Source organism: Trachypithecus francoisi, unplaced genomic scaffold (assembly GCF_009764315.1).
Source record: "Trachypithecus francoisi isolate TF-2019V2 unplaced genomic scaffold, Tfra_2.0 Lachesis_group6, whole genome shotgun sequence".
Taxonomy (NCBI): Eukaryota; Metazoa; Chordata; class Mammalia; order Primates; family Cercopithecidae; genus Trachypithecus; species Trachypithecus francoisi.
Genome location: NW_022681471.1, coordinates 90,616,054 through 90,624,988, shown reverse-complemented (window position 1 = coordinate 90,624,988; position 8,935 = coordinate 90,616,054).

Here is an 8,935-nt window from a genome sequence, read left to right as displayed (position 1 = left end):
TGCTAGCACAGCAGTCTGAGATCTAACTGCAAGGCGGCAGTGAGGCTGCGGGAGGGGCGCCCACCATTGCTGAGGCTTAAGTAGGTAAACAAAGTTACTGGGAAGCTCGAATTGGGTGAAGCCCACCACAGCTCAAGGAGTCCTGCCTGCCTGTGTAGACTCCACCTCTGGGCACCGGGCATAGCTAAACAAAAAGCAGCAGAAACCTCGGCAGAGGTAAATGTCCCTGTCTGACAGCTTTGAAGAGAGCAGTGGATCTCCCAACACGGAGGTTGAGATCTGAGAACAGACAGACTGCCTGCTCAAGTGGGTCCTTGACCCCTGAGTAGCCTAACTGGGAGACATCACCCACTAGGTGCAGACCGACACCTGACACCTCACACGGCTGGGTACACCCCTGAGATGAAGCTTCCAGAGCAAGAATCAGACAGCAACACTTGCTGTTCAGCAATATTCTATCTTCTGCAGCCTCTGCTGCTGATACCCAGGCAAACAGGGTCTGGAGTGGACCTCAAGCAAACTCCAACAGACCTGCAGCTGAGGGTCCTGACTGTTAGAAGGAAAACTAACAAACAGAAAGGACAACCACACCAAAACCCCATCAGTATGTCACCAACATCAAAGACCAAAGGCAGATAAAATCACAAAGATGGGGAAAAAGCAGTGCAGAAAAGCTGGAAATTCAAAAAATCAGAGCACATTTCACCCTCCAAAAGAATGCAGCTCATCGCCAGCAGCGGAACAAAGCTGGATGGAGAATGACTTTGACGAGTTGAGAGAAGAAGGCTTCAGTCGATCAAACTTCTCAGAGCTAAAGGAGGAACTATGTAACCAGTGCAAAGAAACTAAACACCTTGAAAAAAGATTTGACAAATGGCTAACTAGAATAACCAATGTAGAGAAGTCCCTAAAAGAACTGATAGAGATGAAAACCATGACACGAGAACTACGTGACAAATGCACAAGCTTCAGTAACTGACTCAATCATCTGGAAGTAGAGTATCAGTGATGAAGATCAAATGAATGAAATGAAGCAAGAAAAGAAGTGCAGAGAAAAAAGAGTAAAAAGAAATGAACAAAGCCTCTAAGAAATATGGAATTATGTGAAAAGACCAAATCTACGTCTGATTGGTGTGCCTGAAAGTGACAGGGAAAACGGAACCAAGTTGGAAAACACTCTGCAGGATATCATCCAGGAGAACTTCCCCAACCTAGTAAGGCAGGCCAACATTCAATTCAGGAAATACAGAGAACACCACAAAGATACTCCTCGAGAAGAGCAACTCCAAGACACATAATTGTCAGATTCACCAAAGTTGAAATGAAGGAAAAACTGTTAAGGGCAGCCAGAGAGAAAGGTCGGGTTACCCACAAAGGGAAGCCCATCAGACTAACAGTAGATCTCTCGGCAGAAACTCTACAAGCCAGAAGAGAGTGGGGGCCAATATTCAACATTCATAAATAAAAGAATTTTCCATGCAGAATTTCATATCCAGCCAAACTAAGTTTCATCAGTGAAGGAGAAATAAAATCCTTTACAGACAAGCAAATGCTTAGAGATTTTGTCACCACCAGGCCTGCCCTACAAGAGCTCCTGAAGGAAGCACTAACATGGAAAGGAACAACAGGTACCAGCCATTGCAAAAACATGCCAAAATGTAAAGTCCATCCATGCTAGGAAGAAACTGCATCAACTAACGAGCAAAATAACCAGCTAATATCATAATGATAGGATCAAGTTCACACATAACAACATTAACCTTAAATGCAAATGGACTGAATGGTCCAATTAAAAGACACAGAGTGGCAAATTGGATAAAGAGTCAAGACCCATCAGTCTGCTGTATTCAGGAGACCCATCTCACATGCTGAGACACACATAGGCTCAAAATAAAGGGATGGAGGAAGATCTACCAAGCAAATGGAAAACAAAAAAAAGCAGAGGTTGCAATCCTAGTCTCTGATAAAACAGACTTTAAACCATCAAAGATCAAAAGAGACAAAGAAGGCCATTACATAATGGTAAAGGGATCAATTCATCAGGAAGAGCTAACTGTCCTAAATATATATGTACCCAATACAGGAGCACCCAGATTCATAAAGCATGTCCTTAGAGACTTACAAAGAGACTTAGATTCCCATACAATAATAATGGGAGAGGTTAATACCCCACTGTCAACATTAGACAGATCAACGAGACAGAACGTTAACAAGGATATCCAGGAATTGAACTCAACTCTGCACCAAGTGGACCTAATAGACATCTACAGAACTCTCCACCCCAAAGCAATAGAATATAACTGAGGTGTGACAAGGCCAAATGATGTCAGCAGTGTGTGCTGAAGATTTGTTTGCTGGTGTGATGTAGGTGGATCACCTGAGGTCAGGAGTATGAGACCAGCCTGGCCAACATGGTGGAACCCCATCTCTGCTAAAAAAACAAAAATTAGCAAGGTGTGGTGGTGTATGCACGTAATCTCAGCTACTGGGGAGGCCGAGGCAGGAGAATCGCTTGAACCCAGGAGACGGAGGTTGCAGTGATCTGAGATTGGGCCATTGCATTCCAATCTGGAAAATAAAGAGTGAACTCTGTCAAAAAAAGAGAGAGAGAAATGAAGAAAGAAAGAAAGAAAAAAAGAAGGAAAGAAAGAATGAAAGAAAAGAAAGAAAGAAAAGAAAAGAAAGAAAAAAAGAAAGTAAAGAAAGAAAGAAGTCCCTCTTTCCATATCTGCAGTCACCTTTAAAGGCACGTATGTGCCATGAACCTGGATGGGCAGTCATACTCTAGGTCTAAGAGGCAAGTCTGAAAGACATTTCCTGTCGGCTTGACACCCTTCAGTCTTCTTGGAATGCATGTTCTCCCCAGGACACCAGCCAAACACTGAATGGCCTGACACAGAGTTTGCATTTTTCTCATAGTTCTCCTTGGTCATTCAGATAATATGGGTTTTCTCTGAGACATTTCTGGTGCAGAATAGAGAAGTTTGTATCCTCCCAGTTTGACTGTTTTAGGTGCTGGAACCCAGAGAAGTTGCCATCTTGAGAGGATCAGCAGGCAGCAGTAGATTTTCAGGTGGGAGAGAGGACCCCCACAATCCCACCAGACACAGCTCTTCTCCCTTGCGCTGTTCTTGAGGCCCTGGGCAATTGCCTTTGACCACATATGATTCGTCTTTCTTGTATCAAGGTGAACCTCACTTCCAATGAATCCCCATTCTTGTAGGACACTCTGGGCTTCCTGGTCTCTCCAAGAACTGGCGAAATTCCATGTTTTTCCATCGGAATACTGAGACAGACAACCTTGAAGTGCAGTTTCTTTACAAGTGTCTTCATCCAGCCATGGCATTAATTTTCCATTTGGTAGGTGGGTAATAGTCTTATTTTCATCAGTATATATAGGGCCTGCTAGTGCACAGCATCAGCCCTACAGGAAGACTTCTACGTTGAGATGTGAAATGCATCAAAAGCGTATGTGGAGTTAATAAAGCTACTCTACCTCTACGAGTGTCAGTTTCCTCACCCGTAAAATGAGGATCACAAGATGACTTCTTCAAGTTGTTGCCAGAGTTAAATTCACCAAGATATTTAAAAGTACCTAACTGCAAGGGTCCACATCATTAATAAAATAGCATCAGATTTCAAAGTACACAAAAGGAATAAAGTACACATGTCCTAAGATGAGATGAGCAGCTTTCTAAGTAGCCTGATGAACATCAGAATGAGATCTATATTTAAGCAGATTTCTTCGGAACCCTACTGAAGAGGACACACATGGGGGCTCCAAGAAGGTAAGTACATGGCCATTGTAGAGGAATTGGTGTTGTGAGGGCAGAATCTGTAATGTCATTACACAACTGGTTCTCAGGGAGCACTGGAAGAAACCATGAAACCCAGCAGATAATACCGGGAATTGGGTGAGCAGAGGAAGGTCATGGCCACAAATCTAAGTTTAAGACACCAAGCCACAAGGAGCTTCTGGCTCTGAAACAGGAACCGTGTTGGCATAAGGACCAATCTTCTGAGATAGCTGCTGTGGGATTGCCAAGAGCACATGACTTTGCATCAATACATCCAAAAGCAGTGCATGTGAAAACAGATCACAAAACTCTCCTCTCCATTCATCTTTGTTTTACGATGACCAATGATGGATACCCTCGCATTAGAACATCCCTACCAACACTTGTGGGCGAGCCATTTAGAAACTCCCACCTAAATTGGGAACGCTCAGGTGTAGGGTGAGAATATTGATGGATGGGTGAGGGATGCAGTTTCTTCACTCCAACAAGAGAAGAGCCGTTGTGCTGTGGTCTCCCTTTACTTCCTCATCTTACCCCACTCGTAGGTGCCACATGGTTTTGTCCCTTTATTTACAAAGGTGCTGATGAACCCATCAGTAATTAATCCTGAAGGAGGAAATTCTTCACAAAGTACAATAACAGGGTCTAACTTCCACGACCAGGTTTTTAAGTTTTTTTTTTTTTTTTTTTAAATAGTACCTACATTCAGGAATCACAAATGAAATGTGTTGGAATGTGTGATGTGAACAAGGTCTTATTTTCATGTAGACTAGAAATTAGGCTTTTATGGATTAGACATAAAAGCACAAAAGCTGGTACCATCCTAGGATCAAAGGAATGGTTCCTGAGGACACACGGAATTTAGGGACATCAATTACTAATTACTAAGAGGCTACGGAAAACTAGAAGTGCTCCCAGAAGTTTTCATTGTCTAGACAGAAAAATTCAACAGGTCAGCTCCAGTAGTAAAGTTACCTCCCTTACTGCCATGGGTGATGAGCTTTCCATCCAAGCAGAGAAGTGAAGCCTGAGGCATTTTGAAAGTACTCCAAGTGCTCCACACCTTGAAGGTCATTCCCATAAAGCTGGAACACTATCTATTCCTGAGGGATCAGGTCATGGTATGTGTCTTTGAGACACTGGGCAAACAGACCCTGAGTCCTGCATAGGTCTTTACTGGATAACTGCATCTCTGTTCCTGCATTCTGAGATGGTTGATGGAGCCATGACTCACATACCTCACCTCTTTAGCAATCAATTGTCCAGCTACATCCTCAGCCGTGTTTTCATGGCATGCTGTCTGAATAGGCTGAGAATCTTCTAAATCATTGCAGGCTGATTTCTTTTTCTTAGCAGTTCTGTTGTTGATTTATTTCTCCTCTCTTGCATTTTGCTGTCAGCAGCAGGGAGAAACATGGCAACATCTTCAACACTCAGCTAAGAAATCTTGGGTAAATACCCATGTTCATCACTTCAAATTCTACTTCGTATCTGAGAGTATGCAGTTTGGCTAAATTCTCTGCCATTTTCTCATAAGGAATGTGAGTCCATGTTTCCAACAACATGTTCCCCATTCCTGTCTGAGACCTCACCAGAAGCAACTTTAACATGCATTTTTCTAGCAACATTCTGTTCTTGATGTTGGATGTATTCTCTAAGATGACAGAAATTTTCTGTATAACTCTCTGTTTTTTTTCTGAGCATTTGCCAGACTTTCTCTTAAGGTCCATATGTCTGCCAATTGCCCCATCAAGGAAGTGTAGGCTTTTTCTGTCGTGTACCTCGAAACTCTCCAGCATCTCTCCATGACCCAGTTCCAAAGCTACTTTCACATTGTTAGGTATTTGTTAGAGCAGCACTTCGTTTCCTGTTACCACAATCTTTGAGAGTTCTCTAGGACTGCAGTAACAAATTACCACAAACTCACTGGCTTCAACAACAGACATTTATTTTATCACAGTTCTGGAGGCTAATAGTCTGAAATCAAGATGTGGGCAGGGTTAACTCCTGAGGGCTGAATGGAAGAATCTGTTCCATGCCTTTCTCATAGTTTCTGTTGGCTTCCTGGCAATCCTTGACATTCACTGACCAGTAGATGCATTACCCTCATCTCTACCTTCATGCTCTATGTTTTTTTTCCCTGTGTGCATGTCATAGTCCATTTTGTGTTCCTAGAAAGAATACCTAGAACCGGGTAATTTATAAAGAAAGTACATTTATTTAGCTCACAGTTCTGCAAACTGAGAAATTAAAGGGAATGCATAGCCCTCTGGCTTTTGGTGAGGAATTCCGTTCCACATCACAACATGGTGGAGAAGGCCAAAGGTGAAGTGGACACTTGTGAAGAGGGGAAAACCTGAGGGGTGTCCTGGCTTTACAACAACCCACATAAAGGGAATGAATCCATTCCCTAAAGAGCTACTCCAGCCTTGTGAATCTGAGAACTCACTTACCATTTCACCAAGAGATCAGCATCAAGTCATTCATAAGGGATCCACACCCGTAAACCAAACTCATCCTACTAGGCCCCACCTCCAAACACTGCCATGGGAGGGGCGGGGCAGGGGGCAAATTTCTTTTTTCCTTTTCTTTTTTGAGAAAGAGTCTTGCTCTGTTTTCCAGTCTACAGAACAGTGGTGTGATCTCAACTCACTGCAAACTGTGCTTCCCGGGTTCAAGTGATTCTCCTGTCACAGCCTCCCGAGTAGCTGGGACTACAGGTGCATGCCACCACTTCTGACTAATTTTTGTATTTTTTTTATTAGAGACAGGGTTTCACTACGTTGGCCAAACTGATTTTGAACTCCTGACTTCAGGTAATCTGCCCACCTGCCTTGGCCTCCCAAAGTGCTGGGATTACAGGCATGAGCCACTGCACCAGGGCAAGAGAGTCAAATTTCAACATGAGTTTTCCTGGAGACAAACCTACCATACCCAAGCCATAGCAACGTCTGTGTACAAATTTCTCCCTCTTCTAATAACAGCAGTCATATTAGATTAGGGGTCCACCCAACCTCATCTGAAATTAACTAATTATATTTGCAATAACCCTATTTCCAAATAAGGTCACATTCTGAGGTACCTGGGGTCAGGACATCAACATATGAATTTTTCAGGAAACACAAAATAAACTATGTGCATTTTGCCACAATAAAAAAATGTTTAACCTTCTCCTGTGCAGTAAACTGCTTCAAGGGCACCTATGGAAACATCTCCATGTGAACCTCACTGTCCAGGAGGCTTCTTTCACAATAAACACCATAGAAAGCTCTTGACAGGTATAGTCTCCACAAGCATTTGAACAACAGCCACTCCCATCTCCTCTGCTCTCCCCTGTATTGCTACTTGTTGCTGCTGCTGCTGGAATGTTGATAATTACTCATCCTGGGATCCCTTGCAGAGGGTTGTGTGCCACAATTTACCAGGTGTTGCTAATAATGTGCCTTATTATAAGATTTGGGAATGAGAAGTAATGTTTTAGTTCTACCAAAAATGGTTACGGTGTGAAGGGTGAATGAGGGAAAGTTTAGGCAGGTGGGAATGGCGAATGTGGGAATTTTGGGCAGGTGCGCATGGTGAATGTGGGATGTTTAGGCAAGTGTGCATGGTGATTGTGGAATTTTTGGGCATGTGTGAATCATGAATGTGAAATATTTGGTCAGGCGTGAATAGTGAATGTGGGAGTTTGAGCAGGTGTAAATGATGAATGCGGAATGTTTTGGCAGGTGTGAATGGTGAATGTGCAAGTGTTCAGGCAGGTGTGAATGATGAGTGTGTGAGTGTTTGTTATGGCTATGGGATTCCACTACTAGTCACCTGCCTCAGGATTTCAGGAGGCAGAGACATTTGGCAGAGGTTTCCTCCAGTTGCCTGACCACCAGGTATATTTCAGTGGACTCCAAATCTAGTATGATTTCCATTATGTCTGTAGGTTTTATGAGACCTGATGATTCTTCACTACTATTTTCTGTACACATATACTTTAATAACACATGAATTCATGATAAGAAATGTAACAAATCTGACTTTCTCAGTTACACTCCACTCAAAAACACATGAGTTTTGTCTGTTTGATTAGTACTTCCATTCCTGGTAAGGTTCAGCAAGAGATGAGCTTTCTGGGCTTCCATGACTACATCCTACCTTGGGGGTACTTGCAAGAATGAAATAAATGATAGTGATAAGAGTAGTAAAAGTAGTAGTAAAAGAAGGCTAGATTCAGTGGCTCACGCTTATAATCCCAGCACTTTGGGAGGGAGGCTGAGGCAGGAGGATGGCATGAGCACAGGAGTTCCAGACCAGCCTGGGGAACATGGTGCAACCCTCTGCCCTTGTCTACATAAGGTTAACAAAATTTAGTCCACTGTGATGTCACACACCTGTACTGCCAGCTACTAGGAAGATGACATAGCAGGATCCCTTGAGCAAGGAGTTCCAGACAGTAGTGAGCCATGGCAAAGTCAGTGCACTCCAGCCAGGGTCACCCTGTGAGACTTGGTGTCAAAATAAACAGTTTTAATATAAAACCAACAGTCATGCTGTTATGGGCTGAGTTGTGTCTGCACAAAATTCATATGGTGAAGTCTTAGCCCCTAGAGTCTCAGACTGTAACTGTATGTGAGATAGATGGGGTCTTTAAACAAGTAATTAAGTGAAATGCGGTCATTAGAGTGGGGTCTAAGGCAATGTGCCTGGTGCCCTTATAAGAAGAGGAAACGAGGACACAGACATGTACAGAGGGAGGGCTAAGGAAGACACAGGGAGGAAAGAGCTGCCTACAAGGCAAGGAGGGAGGCCTTAGAAGAAACCAACTCTGCCGACACCTTGATCTCAGACGTGTAGCCTCCAGAATTGTGAGAAAATACATTTTTGTTGTTTAAGTCACCCAGTCGATGGTAGTTTTTGATGGCAGCCTTAACACACCAATAGAAATATTTTTAGTGCCCCTCAGGAGGTGAGCATTATCCTATCTATTTTATGAGCTAGAATTCCTGCTCCTCCTACTAATATAATGAGCATGTAATGATGCCTGTATCTGAGCAGCTGAGCAGTGATGAGAAAACTTCAAAACTTTGGAAATTATTTTACCTTAAGTCCATGACCACAACAGAATTGCTTCTCCCTTTCACACTCATCCT